A 20,390-nucleotide genomic window follows, 5' to 3' on the forward strand; every position below is an offset into this window, starting at 1 on the left:
GGGGAGGGGGGATTGACCTTAGTATCTTAAGAATAAGTGGTAATCATGTTTCACTTCCCCAGATCCTACTACTTATATATAGTACCAGAAACTCCTTTTCTCAATTGCTGAGGTCACCTCTTGCTACAAATCAAAGGGTTTTTTAAGGTCGTGTAATGAGTAAGATGGAGTGCTCCCTAAATGTACTCAATTTAGCTAGCAGTCAGAATGGAAGCCATTTTTCAGGAAAAGATGAAGCTATGACCTTGAAGACTTGGCCTTTTGTAAAGAAGCTGTTCAGGAAGCTGGAGAAAATTCCCCCAGTACTGACACTTGAAAACTGCAAAAGGAGCATATTGTGCCAGAAGCAAAGGTGAAATTAATTAGAGGTCTGATGGGGGAGGAGGGATTATATGGGCTCTTCTGGCCAGTTAACATGAGGGCGGATGTTGCACAATCTCTTCCTGTCTGCCTTAGCATTTCATTCTGCCTCGCTCATACCGGGCTGAGTCTCATAGGTTGGGGGGGTGGGGGTATGGCAACCTCCCTGGATCTAAAATAGAGAATTGATACTTTCTAGCAAGACCACATTGACATTCACACAGATGAGCACACAATTTGAGGAACAACTTTTGAAAATAAGACCTGCTTTCCATGAGCACTTTGTAAAAGTTGCCTGATCACCTGTCCACCTGGACTATTCACACATATGCCCCAGAGTGGTTTTACATAGCATCACAGCTTGGTGAAACAAGGTTCATATGATGATTTCACAGGAAGGGTGTTATATTTCTTAATTTATTTGTTCATTAGTCATGTTACCTCAATTCCAAGATGCTGTATTTTTCACACTTCATTTCTGAAATGTGTGTTCAATTTCATGGGTGTTTAATTTTAATGTGTGTTTAACTTCATGATTACCATTCTTCAGATACTAAAACTAGGTGGTTTTTTGTTTGTTTTTTTGCAAAACTAAATTACCTTAAAATCAGTAAAGTTTTAGGATTTAAAAAATACGATATTTTTCAGTGGTTGGCTTATTCCTTTCTAATAGTTCATTGTCCTGTAAGAACAGATATCTGAAGGATTATCTTTCCATATTGTAGCAACTTTTTTTTTATAAGATTTTATTTATTTGAGAGAGAGAGATTGAGAGAACCGAGTGGAAAGAGGGGCAGAGGGAAACGCAGATTCCCCACAGAGCAGGGAACTGTATGTGGGACTCAATCCAGGTCCCTGGGATCATGGCCTGATCCAAAGGCAGACGCCCAATGGACTGAGCCACCCAGGCTCCCTATTGTAGGAACTTTTACTAATGATTCATAGGGGAATCCTCTGCGAGACAGTACAAACCTAGCCCCACCCAGTTATGTGCGCCATGGAGGTTAAAGGGACTGATTTCCCAGCAATGGAGAATGATTCCAAACAGGAGAACCAGTAGAAGTTGAGAGGGAAAGCATTAGTGGTTTGATGTGATCTGACTGTTCATAAAGAGAGTAAGGGATTTGACAGGTTTGTTCAGTTTGCTACTCTGAAGGAATTAACTCAGCACCAATTGTGGGGAGAAACAAGGATGAGTGAGAAACTTTCTTCCCCGACATCACAGCCTGGCTTGAAAGTCTATAAAACAGCGTATGATGGACAGAGGCAGTGTGTGGCAGCCAGGAGGGATTGATAGTGAGCAAAGGCTTCGAGCCCTGCTGGCCTTTGAGCAGTGAATGCTGAAGGCAGAAGCCCTTACCTGCAGATAGGGGAACTTAGGGCCCAAATACAAGTCACTTTTTTTTTTTTTTTTAAGATTTTATTTCTTCATTTGACAGAGATCACAAGCAGGCAGAGAGAGAGGGAAGCAGGCTCCCCGCTGAGCAGACAGCCCAACAAGCCCCTGGGCTTGATCCCAGGACCCCGAGATCATGACCTGAGCCAAAGGCAGAGGATTAACCCACTGAGCCACCCAGGCAGCCGACAAGTCACTGTTCTTAAGCGATCACAGCAACAAATGCTTATTGAGCCCTCTATTAGGTACCATGTAGTTAAAATATGAGAAATAGCGGGGCGCCTGGGTGGCTCAGTGGGTTAAGCCGCTGCCTTCGGCTCAGGTCATGATCTCAGGGTCCTGGGATCGAGTCCCGCATCGGGCTCTCTGCTCAGCAGGGAGCCTGCTTCCCTCTCTCTCTCTCTGCCTGCCTCTCTATCTACTTATGATCTCTCCCTGTCAAATAAATAAATAAAATAAAATAAAAAAATACGAGAAATAGCATATAATGACCCAAGGTAATTGCGAAGTCATTTTCTAGAAACTACGAAAACATATCCAGGCTAATTGCTCCGGGAGTTCGGAGAAAGGGGGCAGTTTTGTGAGTGCCCACAGGAATGTAGGTGTCCACACACCCCAGCACAGGGCTGAGGGTTGGAGGGGGCTGCTCGCCTCTGTAAGAAGGGGGAGTGCTTGGGCAGCCCCTCTGTGCAGCATCGGGAGGAATCCTGCGTGGCTTTGCTGAGACCGCAGCCTTCTCTGCTTGCAAACCAAATGTGTTTGTGACTGTGTGTGCTCACAAATGGTCTCCCTGACCATACTGGGTGCCTCAGAAAAGAAGGAGATCCGCTCACTACTGCATTTCAATAGAGGAGTCATTTACAAAGAAGTTGGAAACTGTGCCAAGATTTTCACTGTTAATTCTGAGCAGCAGAAAAAAATGGGCATTTGGTAGGAAACTGGGGTGTTCTGTATCTTTGTCAATGTATTACAGCTGCTCCTAAGCAATTATTTTTTTAATGGAAAGAACATTTTGAACACTTTAAAGAAGTTTTTCAGGTTTTAGGAGCTTAGTGGAAAGACCCAGAAAGCAGAACATCTCTTTACTCTGTGGCCTTTGGCACATCTCTGCTCAGACGAACCAGACCCAGAGCCTTCAAGGTCCCCTTAGCTCTGCCCATGCTGTGTCTACAACAACAGGACTGAAGTTTACCCCAGGACACAGTGCTCCGGCGGCACCTTGCTCATCCTTGCTCATCCACCCTGACGTGGTGGTGCTGGGTGTCGGGGTGAGAAGGAGACACCTCTCTTCTGGGAAGCCTGCTGCCAACCCTGCAAAGCACAGAGCAGATGCTGGCAAACAGGACCCGTCCAACTCTACCTGCAGCTTCCCAGCTGCAAGTGCTGGCAAAAGTGACTGACTTTGGCGTTCCTCGTGCCCCCACTGCCGAAGTCTCTGGCAATTGCTCTCCTGGCCTTTACCCTCTTAGTCCAGCTTCACGTTTACAAATGGGCCTGCTCTTAAGTCCTTTAGACCTGAATTTCAGTGTGCTTTTTAAAAATCTGCTGTGAAATGCAACAAAAGACAACCATTGTTCTGCATTAAAGAAGCATCATGCATCCTTGAACACAAGTGGAAGGTGTGTTTTGGAGATAGGATGCTGTTGACAAAGGGAAGGAAACTACGTCCCCCTCTCCTGGAAGTGGACCACCTAGTCTAACAGTTGTTTTCATATAGCACGATTCAGCATTACCCTCTCAGAAGGATGTTTCTCTCGAGCTTCAGCTACTCTCTTACTGAAAAACAGAGGCTGAGCCATTTGGCCAGGGTCACACAAGCTGAAACATGGCAGAGCTCTGGTTAGAGTCTGGACCCTGTGACTCTAGTGGGTAGGGGAGGGAGGAAGACAGAAACTGCAGACAGGGGCCCTTGGTCCCCCCGCTACGGGCTGAAACCACGGGGTGAGGATGAGGTGATGGGGGCAAAAGGTCAGGAGCTGCAGAGACATAGGGACAGACAGAGACAGGAAAGCAGCCAAGGGAGTATTCCTATCAGGCAGTGGCTTCAGAAGTATTCCACTAACAACATAAGTGGCCGCAGGATAAAAAAAAAAAAAAAAGACAGTGCCTGCTAGTGTCCCCAGGTGCCTTGGTGGTGTGGAAAAGGTGACCTTCCAGCATGATTTCCATGGAGGAGCCCCGGGCCTACTGGCACACACCGCGGTGAGGCAGGGTAGCCCACAGCCATGGCTACGGGTAGACAGTCCACGCCACAGGGGAGGGGACAGTGGGAGGGTGCATGGCATCTGTGAGAACCCAGGAAACCAGTGACGGCAGGGGTAGAAGGGACAGGTCCTGGATTTACCATCTTATTCCAGGAGCAAGGAGGCAGGCAAGACCCAGGGAGCTGGAGGCTTATGAGGAAGTTCGGATCAACTGTAAAACATGGAGTAAGCTATTGGTTTATTGTACAGTTCGGGGGTGGCATGTAAGATGAACATTTTCAGCTACTTGTGAGGTCTCATGGAATCAATGTTAGGAAAAAAAAAACTCAGCTTTGGAGTCAGGCAGACCTGGTTCCAGATAAGAAGTTACCACAAGTCTTTTTGTGAGATGAAAGAAAACCTCATGTTCCCCTGTTGCAAGCCGGAAATACAAGACCTGTATCCTTGAGCTTGGTAGGGGGTGCGGGGGGGTTGTTAAATAAGACAATTGAAGAATCACTCCAGTGTCCGGCCCCTCCTACTATAAAAACTGGTCTGCAGTTTGCTTAGCAAATAAAGGAAGGAGAGTCCTTTCTGATCAACTGCAGGGTTCATAAAACATCTTTGGAAGAAAGCGTCACACAGGTGAAGAGTAAAGTGCGGGGACTCCGCCAAAAATGCTCCACCTGTAAAGGGTGGGGACGCTTCAGGCATTTTCCTAATTGACTATAGAAATCACAAGTTTGACTTGAAAATACTTCCTTCCTTGTAAATTTCCCTTCGGGTTAGGTGTGTTTCTGAGTTTTCTCAGGAAGGCTTCCAAGTGTTCAAAATCATCTTTAGAAATAATTCAAAGCAGCAAATATTATTTTTGTACCCAAACGGCATAAGCTTAAAAACTAACAGGTAGGTGTTCCTGTTAAAATGCTTCTCATTTTCACCTCCCTCAACTCAACATGAGATTTCAAATATTCTGAAGAGCCCAAGGTGTTTCTTCCTTTTTTAAAGTAATAAGTTGATAGCTATCTTTGAAATGTTAAAAAAGCAGGTGAGAATTTGTGAACAGTGTCTCTGGGTAAGGGGGTGGGGGGAACTGGGGGGAACTGTGTGGACCCGAAACTTTATACCCTGTGTTATTTAAATTCATGCAGGCCTAGCTTGCTTTAGTAAGCTTTCATAAGCATTTACGAAGCACGGTGGAATTCTGACATCTGAATCTATTCTGTTTGAACATATCGGTCCCAGGAACACCTGCAAATCTGTGAATTGTACGTGTGAATGGATAAGGAACAGGAGAACCCTGGAGATAGCCAGTTCTGGCCCTGATCTGTGATCTGTGGTGAGAAAAAAAAACCGTGTTGAGAACCTAACATCTGTTTCTGGCTCCACAGCTGCGGGGCTGAGGGTCCTGGGAAAATTACCCAAGTCCACTAGGTCCAGACACATCTCCCCTTTACTAGCCTGAGAGTCTAGTTTCTGCACCACTGCTCAGCAACTAGAGTTCGTTTTAAGGTCTGGCCTAATCCCTGCCCCCTTCGGCAGGAAGTTGCTCTTTTCTCCTCTGATGATAGTCTGCCAAAAGCAAAAAGTACCTGTTACAACAACAAATAATGGGAAAATGGCAGCCCAAAGGTGTGTGGCTGTGCAGACTCAGTGGGGCCCCCTAAATGACCTCACATCAAAATAAATAAAATAGTCATGCTAGTCCTTGATGTGGACCACGGATGCAATTCTAATGTCGGGAAACAACGTCTTTAGGAAACTGTGTGGAGCTTTTGGGCCTGTAATGTTCAATATAAGTAAGAACAGGGTGCTAGCTGGCAAGTGCAGCCTCAGGACCCGTCCCACACTGCTCCCAGCCCTCTTTCCAACACTGGCTGCTTGGAAGTCTCTCCTAGGCTCCAGCTCCGGAGTTGTCCCTGGTCTGTTCTGGGGCATCTTCCCAACCACGCCCTCTGCCATGGCCACTGCCTGCTCAGAACACAGCCTGGACAGGGAATCAGGCAGGGGCTGGACAGGTGACTCACATGATAAGATATATGGTCCTTAAGCCCAGTGGCCCAGCCAGTTTCTTTGTGTGGACTGCTTTTACAGTTTCTGCAAATGCGTAAGATGACTTTCAAAACACATCCCCAGCTACCGGTTTGCTCACCGAGCTATCTGAGCATGTGGTTTACATCGTATCTCTAATCTCTAGCCAGAGAGGAGGGCCAGTGAAGCTCCCCACTGGCCAGTCTCGGACAGCAGGGAATGTCTGCATTGGCTGCCAGGAGCCAGCAAGATTCCTAGCAATGGAATCGGATCCTGGCATCTTCCCATGTGCCCTTGGAAGCTGGAAACCAGATAGATGGTTAGAAGGGGACACTCATTAGGACAAAGGTTAGATGGACACAATACCACAAAGGCAAACACAATTCTGTGTATCTGCACGGCTGTCTCCACCAACAGAGGCTCCCCGAGGCCAGGCGCAGAGCCTTAAGTAACCCCTGTGCACAGCCTAGCCCACAGAATATGTCCAGTTAGTAGGTGGTGATGGCGGACTCTTCCTCACACCTGCCCTTGTAAGATGTTTCCTTCCCCCATACATTTGCTCAGGCTGACCCTATACCTGAAGCGCCTTTTCATTTCATCCTAAACATTTGTCAATGTCCAGCTGCAGCCCCACCTCCTTCATGGCTCTGTCAATGTCACCGTGTCACACATGGCCCCTTACACACGTGTGCTCATTCAGGCTTGTGTCCATCCACCTATGGGAAGCAGACTCACGCATTTCATGGCAAGTTCAAGGTCACAGTGCTGTTAGATGGCAAAGCAAGAACTCAAACCCAATATTTACCCTAAAGATACAAATGTAGTGATCCGAAGGGGCATATGCACCTGAATGTTTATAGCAGCAATGTCCACAATAGCCAAACTATGGAAAGAACCTAGATGTCCATCAACAGATGAATGGATAAAGAAGATGTGGTATATATACACAATGGAATACTATGCAGCCATCAAAAGAAATGAAATCTTGCCATTTGCGATGATGTGGATGGAACTAGAGTAGAGGGTATTATTCTTAGCGAAATAAATCAATCAGAGAAAGACGACTATCATATGATCTCCCTGATATGAGGAAGTGGAGATGCAATGTGGGGGGTTTGGGGGTATGAAAAGAATAAATGAAACAAGATGGGATCAGGAGGGAGACAAACCATAAGTGATTCTTAATCTCACAAAACAAACTAAGGGTAGCTGGGGGGAGGTGGATCAGGATAGGGGGTTGGGGTTATGGACATTGGGGAGGGTATGTGCTATGGTGAGTGCTGTGAAGTGTGTAAACCTGGTGATTCACAGACCTGTACCCCTGGGGATAAAAATACATTATATGTTTATTAAAAAATTTAAAAACTTAATTAAAAAAAAAAAAAAGAACTCAAACCCGGGTCATCTGATTCCAGGCTCTCTGCTCCCTACATTTCACGGATATCTTGACACTTTTCCCTGAGGCTTCGCGAAGGGTTTTATGGTCCTCCCAGCCCCATCTCAGGAATGATCAGGAAGATCTGTGTTTGATGGAATAATTGCTGACAGTAAAAGTTAACGTTCAACACTGGGAAGTGGCCCTTCCCTGGTGGGAGTTTCCCACTCTGACCACTGAGGCCAGTGCTGGGAGCTCCCAGGGCTGGGCATTTATAGCTCTGCGTGTTACAGTTCACTAAATACTCTCACCTTCTTGAAAAGCTGGTTTTTTCCTCTTGGGAGCGGCTGACTCTACCCTTTATGAGAATTCCAGGGCTGCCTGTGGTGCCCTGCCCATTGGGAAACACCCTATAAAAGTCTGAGGTAGCCCCAGGAGGACCTCTGCAGCACAGCTCTCTCCCCGGGACGCAGGGTTCCAGCCACCCCGCCATGAGGCTTCTAGTCGTCTTCAGGCTGCTCTGCATCTTGCTCCTCTGCTTCTCCATCTTCTCCGCGGAAGGTAGGGCCCTCTCCCGGGGTGCCGGCTCCTGAGCAGAAGGCAGGGCCTGGGGAGGTTGGAATCAGGTAACATCTGAGGGCAGGCCCCCCAGGAGGCAGGCCTGGGCCCGGAAAGACAGGCTCACCCTCCGAAATCTGTGGCACCTCTGTCCACAGTGGCAGCACCCCCCCCCGATCTACATCCATAACCCCAGCTCCCCTAAAACACACACACACACACACACACACACACACACAAGTATGTAGAAAGTGATGTGATTACTGCAAGCACACAACTTCCTCGCAAGACTGATTCTTGCACCTGAATCCTACCTAGCTAGAAATGCTCGAACCACTCTGCTGTACGCATATCATGCTTTCAGGACAGGAAGGGTGAAGAGTGGACTGTCCGAGTCCAAACATCGCCAGATCTCATGCACAGCAACCACGTGCAGCAGACGCAGCAGACCGGACGCGTGGGGTGGGGTGGGGGGACATGTTTTGTGTGTTTGCAAGTAGGGAAGATATTCCTTGCACCTCTGTGGATATGCATATTTTAGCTCTCCTGCCTGTCTTGTTTCAAGTAGCTATTTTGAGCTTTTTCTCTTGCCTACTCCACCAGACCGTGCCTATTGCTACGATTATCATTATTATTATCAGCAATTATGGTTATTTTAACATTTATTGGAGTTGGCGATACAGACATGTATAGAGATGGGGCAAAAAACACTCATACCTTCATGACTCAAGAATACCATGTTCAACATTTTATTTCTTTTTAATATTGCAAGCATTTTCTCTCGAAATTGATATATCTCTATATGTTGAATGCTGTATCTCTTTTGTTATCACTGTATTATTATAATCACCAAAGATACTTATGATTGAAATTATTCTGGAAGCATTTATACCAGAATATCAGCAGCCATCGTCTCTGAGCTGTAGGATCATAAGAAGTATTTGTTTTCTAAAGTTTTTCCATGAATGTTGCTGCATATGTAATACGGAAAACAGTGATTAGAATTGCTCATCAGCATAGTCCAAAGCAATGCAGTCTACCAGACCTCTGATTTGGGGCCATGTGAGAGGCTGCCACTGTTACCTTAATGACAGCCCGTTGAAGATAAATACCTTTCCCCACAGAGTCTCTAGTCCATTTAGGAGCATGGCCGGCATAGGCTCCAATGTGTGTTATTTAGGTAATATTTGGAGGTACAACGTGCCATCCAGTGAATGTGTTATGATGAATTTCAGGCTTAGACATTTAGATGGTTCACAACATCGCACTGTTTGACACATGTGGTAAAAAGCATATTGTGGTAAAAAGCATATCTGTAATATCAAACATGTTTTGTATTGAAGATTATTTTCTTAGGCTAGATGGCCAAAGAGAGAATGCTGAGTTAACGGGCATAGACACTTTGAGCAATGGTGCTGTTTTTTGGACAGGAATGTGAGGAAGATGGTCACTGCCCACACTGATTTTGTTCTTTCTGGAAAAAAAAAAAAAATCACCCCTCCCCGGCCTACCCTTCCCCCCTCGGCCCTCCCATAGCCTGGCCCATCCTGATTTTCCTTGAATAAATACTCCTGACTCCTGCACCTTGGGAGCGGAGGCATATTCAAGTCCTTCCTTCACAGATTCCAACCCCATGGTGTCCTCTAAGAAAGGGTCTCTGCCCTCTGTGTCCACCCTCAGGGAGAAAAAATTCTAGTCATCTCAGCAGGCCCTGGAAACGCAGACTGTGCTGTTCCCGAGTTCCTAACCCAGCCCTGACGACCCGGACAGGTAAGCACCGCGCCCTGTCCAGATGGTTAAGAAGAGCTTCTGGGGAGGCCATGGGACAGGTGGTACATGTGGGTCAGCCCCCAGCTGTGCCTGACACGGAGGGGCCACAGCAGATGTGACCTTGACCTCATGGAACTTCCAGTCTAATGCGGAGAACCATACCCTCCCCACCAATAAAAGTCAAAGAAGTAATCATTTTGAACCAAATGCCTTCTGTCAAGAGAAAGAACAGAATGCAATTTGAAATGGTACCAGGAACAACCCCTATCCTGGGTGGGTGACATCAGGAGAGGCCACTTTTAAGACCTGAAGAAAGGCAAGGAGTCAGAAGGAGGAATGTGGAGGGCAGTATTCAGGCAGGGGAAGCAGGAGGCGTGGGGGCCTGAGATGGGCAAGAGGGGGCCATGGAAGACAGAAGAGAGGCTGGTGAGTCAGGGGGTGTCCACAGAAGTTACCACCCAAGGCAAGGCTGACCTCGTGATTTGGCACGTGAGAAAAGGTGATCAGTAAGGGAATGGGATTCACAGGTTCAGAGAGTCCCAGGGTACAGGCTGGAAGTCCAGAGCTGGGCTCCATGCCAGGCTGAGGCCTAGAGGAACAAGACAGCCCTCTCCCACAAGGCCCGGCAGGGGGTCAGCGGATGCCAAAGGAGACAAGCCCAACGGGGGCTGCAGACCCCAGTTTCCAGCACTGGCCTAGGCTGGGTGCCCGCTGGTGCATGGTGGTTGCCTGGCCCCAGCGTGAAGTTAGCACCACTAGACTTCCACTGGCCTTCAGTAGAAGGGCCCCACGGCCCGGGGCAGGCAGAACACACAGTGGAAAGCAACAGAGTCTTGAGCCACAGAGCTGACACTAATCCATGGCTCCTGTCCCCTACTCTCTGCAGCCTTAAGTCCCTCCCAGGGGTCTGAGAAGGTCCCATTCCTGCTGGCTCCCCCCGGGGCCATGGCCCAGGGAGCCCATGACCAGAGTCAGAGCCTCCAACCCACCCCCAGCCAACCACTGAGAGTCCTGTGCCAGGGGAGCTTGGGTGTGAAGGAGAAGGAGGGAGGGAGACAGGATAGCTTAGCATCAGGCCACTTCTCTGGAGAAGCTGACAGCCCCTCCTTCCAGACTGGCATCACATGAATTTGGGGCGGGATAAAAATAACCAGTACTCACACACTGGACCCAAGTGTGAAGCACCCGCCCAGGAGAGGTGAGAGTAAGTCACTGACTGACAGACTGCAGCTCTGCTCCCCGCTGAGGCCCCAGCCAGTGGTGGTGGTGGTGGTGGTGGTGGAGGAGGCGGAGGAGGAGGAGGAGGAGTGTTTCCATGAAATAAATAAGGCAAAACTCTAGGGAAGAGAGAGGTAGAGTCCTTCCCTGCTGAGTGAGCTCAACCCCAAACCCCTCCCCAGGATGGACTTACAGGCAGTAAAAAGAAGTTAAGAATGTGCACGCATGCACATGCACACACACACGTGCACGCACATGTGCACACACACAAACACACAGTTCCTAGGAAACACAGCCAGGTTAACTCCTTGTGCGCAGTACAAGGGCAGCTGTTTTGTGAGTCACTCAACACTTTAGAATAATCTAGGTGCATAATTTTCATGTTGACTCTGGATTTCTCTCTCTCTCTCTCTCTATATATATATATAATTATATATTTTTAATTTAATTTTTAATTAAAAATATATTTTTTAATTCAATTGCAGAAACTTGCAAACAACTTCGAACATAAAGAGCATAAAGGTCCTTATTATATAATCTCATTTAAATCCTCAGAACCACCCCCAGGGAAGCATTGTCCCTCTTTTACAGATTGGGAAACTGAGACTCAGAAAGAACCTGAGGTAGAGCCAGGAGCCCATATCTATCCTCCTCTTTCCACTGCAACAAATTGCCTCCTCCATAGAGAGCACCTTTCCTGCAGTGAGCTCCAGAAGACATGCTCATGTCCAAGACCTCAGATTGCCCCAAAGCAGAGCACCTTCTGGGCTGGAATCCCAGTTCCACCACCTGCTAGCTTCGTGCTCTTGAGCGTGTCACCCAGCTCTGCTAAGGCTCAGTCTCCTCACCTGTGAAAGGGTATGATACTAGAATCTACCATGCCAGGCTCGGGTAAGGAGTCAGTGAGGTCTTGACTATAAAGGCAGGTGTTAGCCTGTCACCGAGTACCCCATCAACACATCCTACTGTTGCTGTGGAGGAAGTCGGAGCCCTGCCAGGGCACCTGAAGAAGGAGGCCAGTGATTTCCACACTGAAAACCAAAGCCTAACGTGGTTCCACCCGCCATTTTCCCCGCCCGACCCTGGGGCTAACACAATGCCACCCAGTCAACAGCAGAGGGACTGGGGGAGCCAAGCTCAGGGAATTTGGCCTCTCTACTCCTGCTCCCTGACATACAAGTGTCTGTACACCTGTCTGTCCATGGAGAAAATACTGAGTGTGCCTAGAGGATGTCCCTGAGCTGACATCACCAGCTATGACACACACGACTCTTCAAATGTCTTTCCAGGGCCTTGCCTCATATGCAAGTGCAGTGCTAGGCCTGTGGGCATGACTGAAAGTGGCAGGCACAGGACTCTGGGTCAGTTCCACAAAACCAAACCCAAAATCGATGGGCTGAATGAATGGCCAATTTGCTAAATTTACTGCATTTACCAGTTTGCTAAAAAAGAAGAAAGAAAAGAAAAAAAAATCTCTTTCAAAGTATTTGAAAAGTTGTGTATAAATCTGTATGGCAGCATATCATGGCAGCGTCCTTTTTTTTTTTTTTTTTTTTGATGGAGTGTTCAATTTGTGAACTCTGTTAGAGTCTGAGGGACATCAGGGTGAGGCAGGGGCAGAATGACAACTGTTTAGGCCCCACCTGGGGCCTCTGTCAGGTCACTTGGCATCCAGGTGTCCTGAGGCTGTTGATGAGAAAGCTCTGGGGGGAAGGCTAGAAAGTCTTTCTGGAAGACCCCTGGAGCATGAGTATGTACCTGCCCCTCCCACAGACTGCCTGGGACCCAAGAGTTCCATGCCACCTTCCCTGTTTTGAAGACAAGCAAAATTACTTGACCCACAGCAGGGAGACGGGGTGGGATGGGCCCAGAGAGATTCTCCCCTACTATGGGGTTGTCCTTGTCTTTGGGAAGGGACCCAAACTGCAGAGACAAAGATTACACACTGAGGACCACGAGTGTGATGACTTGAGAGTTTTGGCGAGTTTGGGTGACACCTGGGTGGACGCAGGGCCAGTACCATGGACCCTGGAAGGGAGGAGGTGAAGAAGATGCCCTGTCTATCCTGTCCAGTGGGGCAGTCGATCAGAAGCTCTCATAGCAGTAGCCTGCCTCCTTAGGATTATACTTAGGAGCCACAGCTACATAACAAAACACTCCCGGGGCAAGCTAAGGTCATGATCTCAGGGTCTTGGGATCGAGTACTGCATCGGGCTCCCTGCTCAGTGCGAAGCCCTTCTCCCTTTCCCTCTGCCCCCACCCCCTGCTTATGCTCTCTCTCCCTATCTCTCTCTTAAATAAATAAAATCTTTAAAAAAAAATTCCCAACTTCAGTGTCCCAAAGCAACATGTATTTCGTATTTTCCACGAATCTACAGGTCAGCTGAGCAGTTCTTCGGCTATGGTGATGTTGGCTGGGCCCTCTTACATGTTTGGGGGTTAGTGATCTGCAAATGTGGGATGGTCTCAGTCGGGCACCCGGACCCTGTTCCACATGGTCTCTTGTCCTCCAACAGGCTAGCTCCAACTTGTTCACAGAAGCTGCAGGGTTCCGCCTATGTGAATGAGGGCACCCCAGGCATTTATTTATTTATTTATTTATTTATTTATTTATTTATTTGACAGAGATCACAAGTAGGCAGAGAGGCAGGCAGAGAGAGAGAGGGGGAAGCAGGCTCCTCGCCGTGCAGAGAGCCTGATGCAGGGCTCGATCCCAGGACACCGGGATCATGACCTGAGCCATCCAGGCACCCCCACCCCAGGCTTCTTGAGGCCTCAAAACTGGCCCACCTTTATCTCTGCTGCATTCATTTGGTCAAAGCAAGTCACCAGGGCAGCCCAGCTGCAGAGAAATAGCCTAGCAGAGAAATAGACTCCATATCTTGGTGGAGAAGATACAAAATCACATTGTCAAAAGAGGGTGGAGAATTGCAACTATATTTGCAATAAGTCAACCACTGTATTTATTGTAGGAGCCAGAGAAGAGAGTCTTGGGGGTCTGAAGGAGGTGGACAGGGGGTGGAAACAGCATTCAGGAATCATGGTCCTCCTTCAGAAATGCTGGTGAAAAATCCTTGCAACATGATATTAATAGAAAAGATAATTTCACACTGTATAATACTGTGACAATCACATTTGGAAGATGAAAGCACTTTCAAATAAGGAAGAAAAAATACAAAGAAAGCCATACCAGTACTAGCACAGATTTATGGTTAAGATATGAGGCCATGAATAAATTATGATAATTAAATTTATTTTTTATAGTTAGTAGCTATACAGCAATTATGGTATAGCATTTACATCTGCTAACTCACAATAATTTTAAGAGTTAGATGCTATTACTGTCCCCACTTTTACAGATGAGGGGCCAAAGCATAGAGAGGTTGAGTCCTTGTTTGACGGTCACCCAGCTAGTAAGTAGGTGGTAAAGCTAGGGCTTTGAAACCAAACCCTCTGGTTCCAGATTCTGTTTTCAACTCTCACACCACTTTGCACATAGTAACAATCTGGAAACTGAAGGAGAAAAAAAAGAATAATCCCATCACAGCAACTTAGTAACTCTTCTCATTCGTTTCTTTTGTTTTTATCTTAATGTAACCATGTTTTATTTTATTGTATCTCATTTTTTTCATGTTAAAATGAACATTACACCATGAGCATTTTTCTTCCTGTTGCTACCTCGTCTTCATAATCACAGGATTTTATCACCACTAGCCATGTGCCATCGTAAGATACCACTACTAACTTACTGTTTCTCCACCACAATATTCAGCTTGTTTTCAGAAATTTTTTTTCCAGTATTCATTTTTTTTTAAAGATTTTTTATTTATTTGACAGATAAAGAGCAAAAGTAGGCAGAGAGGCAGGCAGAGAGAGAGAGGGGGGAAGCAGACTCCCCGCTGAGCAGAGAGCCTGATGCGGGGCTCTATCCCAGGACCCTGAGATCATGACCTGAGCCAAAGGCAGAGGCTTTAACCCACTGAGCCACCTAGGTGCCCCTTTTTCTGGTATTCAAAACCAAACTATAAAGAACAGTTTGATGCCTGCGGGGTTTTTTCTCGTGCATTATTCCTCCCATAAGTGGGAACTGGTCTGTCAAAATGGAAACATAGCTTTGAGACACACGTTGCCTGCAACATGCTCTCTGGGAGGAGAGAGCCTGAGGGGTCCGAGGGCCTGTGAGGACATGTAGGCGCACCCTCCTACCACAGCCATCAGAAACATGCCTCCCAGACCCCTCAACTTCAGTGGACTGTGCTCTTGACGGAGCCAGTTTAGCTCATAAGCCGCCTTCTCTCCATCTTCTGCCGGTAAATCAGATTTCCTGCTGATGCTACTAAAATAAAATGAACCAGTCATGTTTGCCATGAAAGATCGCTTCTGGGCCTCCAGGAAGGAGATAAGCTTCTTGCCTTGATTTTTAAAAACTCTTTGTGCCTAGAAATGAACCTTACTTGTGTTGTCTCCTTTCTCCACCCCCACTCTGCCTGCCTCTCTGGTTCTTGTCTTGTCTGCACCATCACCTTCCCAGGGCGCCGTGTGAGGATCTGCAAACTGTGTAACTTCAAGCCAGAGTCCCGGCTTTGGGTGGTACCTGGGGCTCTCCCGCAAGTGTAATGCTCCGCAGACAAGGCTGCATGCAGCTGAGACCCTCATGCCCAAGTGCCCAAGACATCCAGAAGTCTCAGGTTCTCCCAGGATGCTCCTCTTGAAGCTCGGACTGATGGCAAAGATGTCAAGAGCTTTGGCCCATGGAAGCTTCTGCCCATGAACCACAAACCTCTTCTCTTAAAGACACAAAATTTTTTGCCTGCCGTGTTGGACTGTACTCGTAATGCCTTTTAGAAAAACCTGAACCAGAATTTTCTGAAAACCACAACATGAATACTAAGGTCAAAACTCTGGAATGCCTGTCTTGCTGTGGGACCTTGAACAAGTAAGTTAGCTTCTCTGGGTTCATGCTGGCTTCAGGGATGTAAAGTTCAGAGAGAAAAAAAACCCTCCAGGGAAGACCCTTCAGTCACCGGCATCAGTGGGTTTCACTACCCTTTTCAACCTTCATGACAGTAAGCTGGGAGGTTGGAGGGATTCACCTGGGGCAGGAAGGGCCCTGAGAAAGTTCTGGAATTCCCAGAGGCCAGTCCCAGTTGTGCCACCAATTTTAAGAGCTATTCAGGTTCAGCCCACCTGGTCTGAGTCCCCACCTGGCCCCTCCAGTGCGGATGGTCAAGATTCCACTGTGACGTGGGGCAGCTGCAGATCCAGACACTTCAGAACCTGCTAAGGTGCAGGGTAACAGGCCCCCACGAGCAGAGGCCAAGTCTGCAGAGGCTCAGTCGTCCTGAGATACACATAGCCTCTAACTGTCCCACACCCGATCGCACCTGGAGGAACCCCTTCCTAACTTCCTGATGTGAGTCTGCTGGAAAGAACACCAAAGCTCATAAATAATAAATAAATACATAAAACCCATGGCACATCCCAGCTTGAGAAAGTCAGTGATGGGGCCTGAGCCCCAGCTTCCTGCTAGAGAAGACCTGTGCCCCGAAGCCTCTCCCGCAGGCCACCCCTTCATCAGAGCAAAATCTAACTCTGAGAAGGGGGCATGGGCACGACTAACAATGGCAAAGGTCTTGGTCTGACACACCAGGACTCAAATCCCAGTCCTGTCCAGGATTTTCTGTGTGACCTGGGCAAGTCAGTTCCCTTTTCTGTAAAATGCAGAGCCCAGGACCCATTCGGAGGGCTGACACGAGGCTCCCGCATACAAATGAATGTAAAGGGCCCACAAAGAGCCTGGCACACAGATGCACTAGCTTCAGGAAGTCCCTGCCTTCCCTGCCCTCCCCCAGGGCTGAGCTTCTGCCCACAAGGAGCCAGGGCTCTGGAGCTGTGACTCAGACGGAACAGATGGCCCAGGTCTAAGAGGCTTATCTCTCTGTAAAGCTTCCTTCTTATCTGATTCTCCCAGCAAGGTGAAAAACCCCTTCCCACGCCTCCCCCATAGCCATGTCTGTGAGTGCCAGGCCCACCAGGAGCAAGGCTGGTGGCCAGAGGTTCTCTGGCACGGGGCTCTGGGGACAGTGGTCCCAGGGCCAGCCAGACCCCATACCTTGCCATCGGCCAAACCTTTCACTTCCATTTCGGAGGCTGCATTCATGGGCTGGCTCATTCACTCACTCACCCATCCCCGCAGTAGGCAATGGTCAGACAGCGCTAGGTTCTGAGGCTCAGACATGAACAAATGTGGTCTTTGCGGGCTGAGAGGCACTGGGGTGTGAGCACTGGGGCAGAAACGGAGGGACATGCCCAGAGAGGGAGGGAAAAGATGACTTGACGCTTGAGTTGAATTAGGGGAGAGTTCCAGCTGGAGAAGGGATGTGTGTGTGTAAGTACAAGCATGTGTAGATATGCGCACGTGTGTGTGTGCACGTATGCCTGTGTGGGGTGGTGGGTGAAGAAGGGAGCAGTCAAGGCCAGGCAGAAGACTTGAGTGAGGAGAATTCCCAGCAACTGGACAGCAGGATCAGGGGACAAAGGGAAAGCAGAGGATTGAATCTGGGGCATCCAGACTGTCATTATATGCTGAAAGTTTATCCTAAGGATGATGCAGAGCCCCATGTATTTGCAAGCAGGAGGGAATGCAGAGAGGAAGGACCATTAGGAGGAGATGGAATGAGCTGGAACCAAGGCAGGGCCATCGGCAGGGCACAGAGGAGAGGAATTAAAGGGTTCTGAGTACCAGCGGAGTGGCCTTACAGACTTGGTAGCTGGGTGGGCTGTGGACACAGGCCCACGGTGAGCATTGCCTTGCTGGGACAGACCCTCACCAGGAACTCCCTTGAGTTCCTACCAGCTACCAGCAGGGGGACAGCTGACTATTCCACGTCCTCGTCCCCAGTCCTTCCCCTCTCCCTCCATCACCACCACGCCCACCCCCACCGTGCAAGACACAGAGAGAAAAGGAAAACACTCACACCGAACTAGACATGCGTGCTTGAGAGTCAGCCAGGAAGAACAATTCAGAGGCTGTGTGTCCACCCCTGAGCGAAGTCTAACCTTATGCTCAAGAAAGCACAAGCCCCAGGATCCTCAGCGTCCTTGTCGGCAGGAAAGACCAGTTTCTTAGTGTACACAAATAAGAAGAGGACACAGCCAGCCACTGGGGAAAGGAGGAGGGTGTCTGTGGGGCAGGAATGCAGCACCTGCAGCTCTGAGCCCCGGCTTACAGGGAGACCAGCCCCAGGTAGGACGGGCAGGGACCTTCAGGGACACCAGCCCCTCAGAGCAGCCCAGGCCAAAAGTGGGAGGCACAAAAGGGAGCTGAGGGCCTTTCCGCCCTCCAACTCCCCATCTCTTCTTCCTCTGGGAAGTGAGGGAAAGTGTGAGACCCTCTCCCAAGCAGGGATTCCCATGCAGACCTGGAGGCTGGCCAGAGGCCAAAACCTTTCCTTCCCACTCTCTCCCCTGTGGGATGTCACCTCCAGAAGTTGCGCCATGAAGAACGTCACCCTCGAAGGGTAGATCGAGTCTACGGGGAACGTCTGATGAATAAGGTTATTCAAGACTACTAGGGATCCTGGGGCGCGTGGGTAGCTCAGTGGGTTGGGCCTCTGCCTTCGGCTCAGGTCGTGATCTCAGGGTCCTGGGATCGAGCCCCGCATCGGGTTCTCTGCTCGGCGGAGAGCCTGCTTCCCCCTCTCTCTGCCTGCTGCTTTAACTACTTGTGATCTATCTGTCAGATAAATAAATAAAATCTTAAAAAAAAAAAAAAGACTACTGGGGATCCCATGAGTACTCCAAACATCCAGAAGTGCCTCAAATTTATAAAACTCAAATTCGTATTTTGCCCTTAATTGTCTCCCTGAAGAACCTTGATAGGGTGGCTGCTGGCTCTACTGTCACTAGGGAAAGTGTGCCGTCCCCATGGCAACGCCCTGGCTGCGGCGGACACATGGCATAGGTGACAGAGCACAGGCTTCACAGATGTGGGTTCAAATGAGGGTCCTGTCAGGTGCCTACTGGGTGACATCAGGGAGGTCAGGTGTCCTCTTGGAGCCCCAGATTCCCCACCTGTAAAATGAGGCTGACCCCCTGCCACACAGGGCTGCTGGGGAGACTAAGAAAGCAAGAAGTGCCTGGCTCTGAAATAGAAGCCGAATGGTGGTCGCAGACCTGCTTCCACCAAACTAGATGGATCCAGCTCTCGGTCCCATCCCCACCACCTTTCAGGGTAGGGTCCTCCTGGACTGACCTCTTCCCTGGCTCGCTGCGTGCCCTTCACAGCCCTGCATGCTCACCTGCTCTGCTGACTCAGCTCCAAGCTGATTTGGGGGCAAACTGTGCAAGGTAGACCACCTTCTGGAGCGCGGCAGAGGCCACACCCCGACTGGCTAATGGTCACGAGGGACCCCCCATGTGACTTCCCTGACTGACTCCACAGCATCATAAAATTTCTAGGGTAGGAATGTGTCCAGGCTTCGAGCCTGCTGTCCCAAGCAGTGGCTGGACCTTGCCTGTTGACTAGAGCTTTGTACCATGTGGACAGGTCCAGAGGCAACTGGCAGACTTGTTATCAACAGCTCTGTCTCTGGAAAAGATCTTTGGCTCATCTGTTGTTTAATCTGTCAAACCGCACTGCCCCTGAGGAGTTGCAAAGTGTGAACCAGAAGGTGGGAGAGCAGAACAGAGAAATAGGCTCTTCTAAACATCAAAAGGCAGCCATGTCGCTTGTTCAATTCAGTGTTTATTATTATTTTTAAAGATTTTATTTACTTGTTTATTTATTTGACAGAGAGCAAGAGTGAGAGGGCACAAAGCAGGGGGAGCAGCAGAGGTGTGACAGAAGGAGAGGAAGAAGCAGGTTCCTGCTGAGCAAGCAGCCAGACACGGGGCTCTGGGATCATGACCTGAGCTGAGGGCAGACACCCAAGCAGCTGAGCCACCCAGGGGCCCCATCGACTCAGTGTTCAGAGACACTGTGGGTGTGAGCATGTATCCCTGTGCGGCAGTCTCCAGCACTCTCTGCTGCCTGTCCCTCAGCCTCTTCACACACTAGCCTCCTGCCTGGCTCAGCAGGCATTCAGTGGATGCTCGTGCCTACTCCAGTCTACCCACTTAAGGATGGATGGAGCGGGAAGGAGCATGTCAATGGCATGCAGACGATTAACGGCTGACTAGGATCAGGAAGCAAGAGTTATCACGTCATCAGGGACCTCGTCATGCATTCATTATTCAGTCACTCCTTCAGCTGGTCAACTACTACCCACTGAGGACCTACGATGTGACAAATCCTGTGCGGACACTGAAGAAACCTATGTGTGCCACTGTCTCTGCCCTAAATGGTTCACAGCACTCCGCGGGAGATGACAAGGCAGACAGATTACAGCACTAAAGTTTTTTTAAAGACCTTGTCAACGTCCCAAGTAGGGACCAGTTCCTTGTGGGGGCAGAAGATGCCAGAGGGAAAAACCCTTCTGGAGGAGAAGACATTCTTTGC

The 20,390-nt window shown here is 48.9% G+C and overlaps 1 long non-coding RNA gene across 1 annotated transcript; it reads left to right on the plus strand.

The window, feature by feature from the left end:
- Positions 1 to 7,726: 7,726 nt before the first annotated feature.
- On the plus strand, positions 7,727 to 18,583 carry LOC123955359. The gene is made up of 3 exons (XR_006821252.1): positions 7,727 to 7,906; positions 9,584 to 9,673; positions 15,423 to 18,583. It is a non-coding gene; the product is annotated as an uncharacterized LOC123955359 (long non-coding RNA).
- Positions 18,584 to 20,390: the final 1,807 nt, after the last annotated feature.

The sequence above is a fragment of the Meles meles genome, chromosome 13 (genome assembly GCF_922984935.1).
Source record: "Meles meles chromosome 13, mMelMel3.1 paternal haplotype, whole genome shotgun sequence".
In the NCBI taxonomy this organism is placed as follows: Eukaryota; Metazoa; Chordata; class Mammalia; order Carnivora; family Mustelidae; genus Meles; species Meles meles.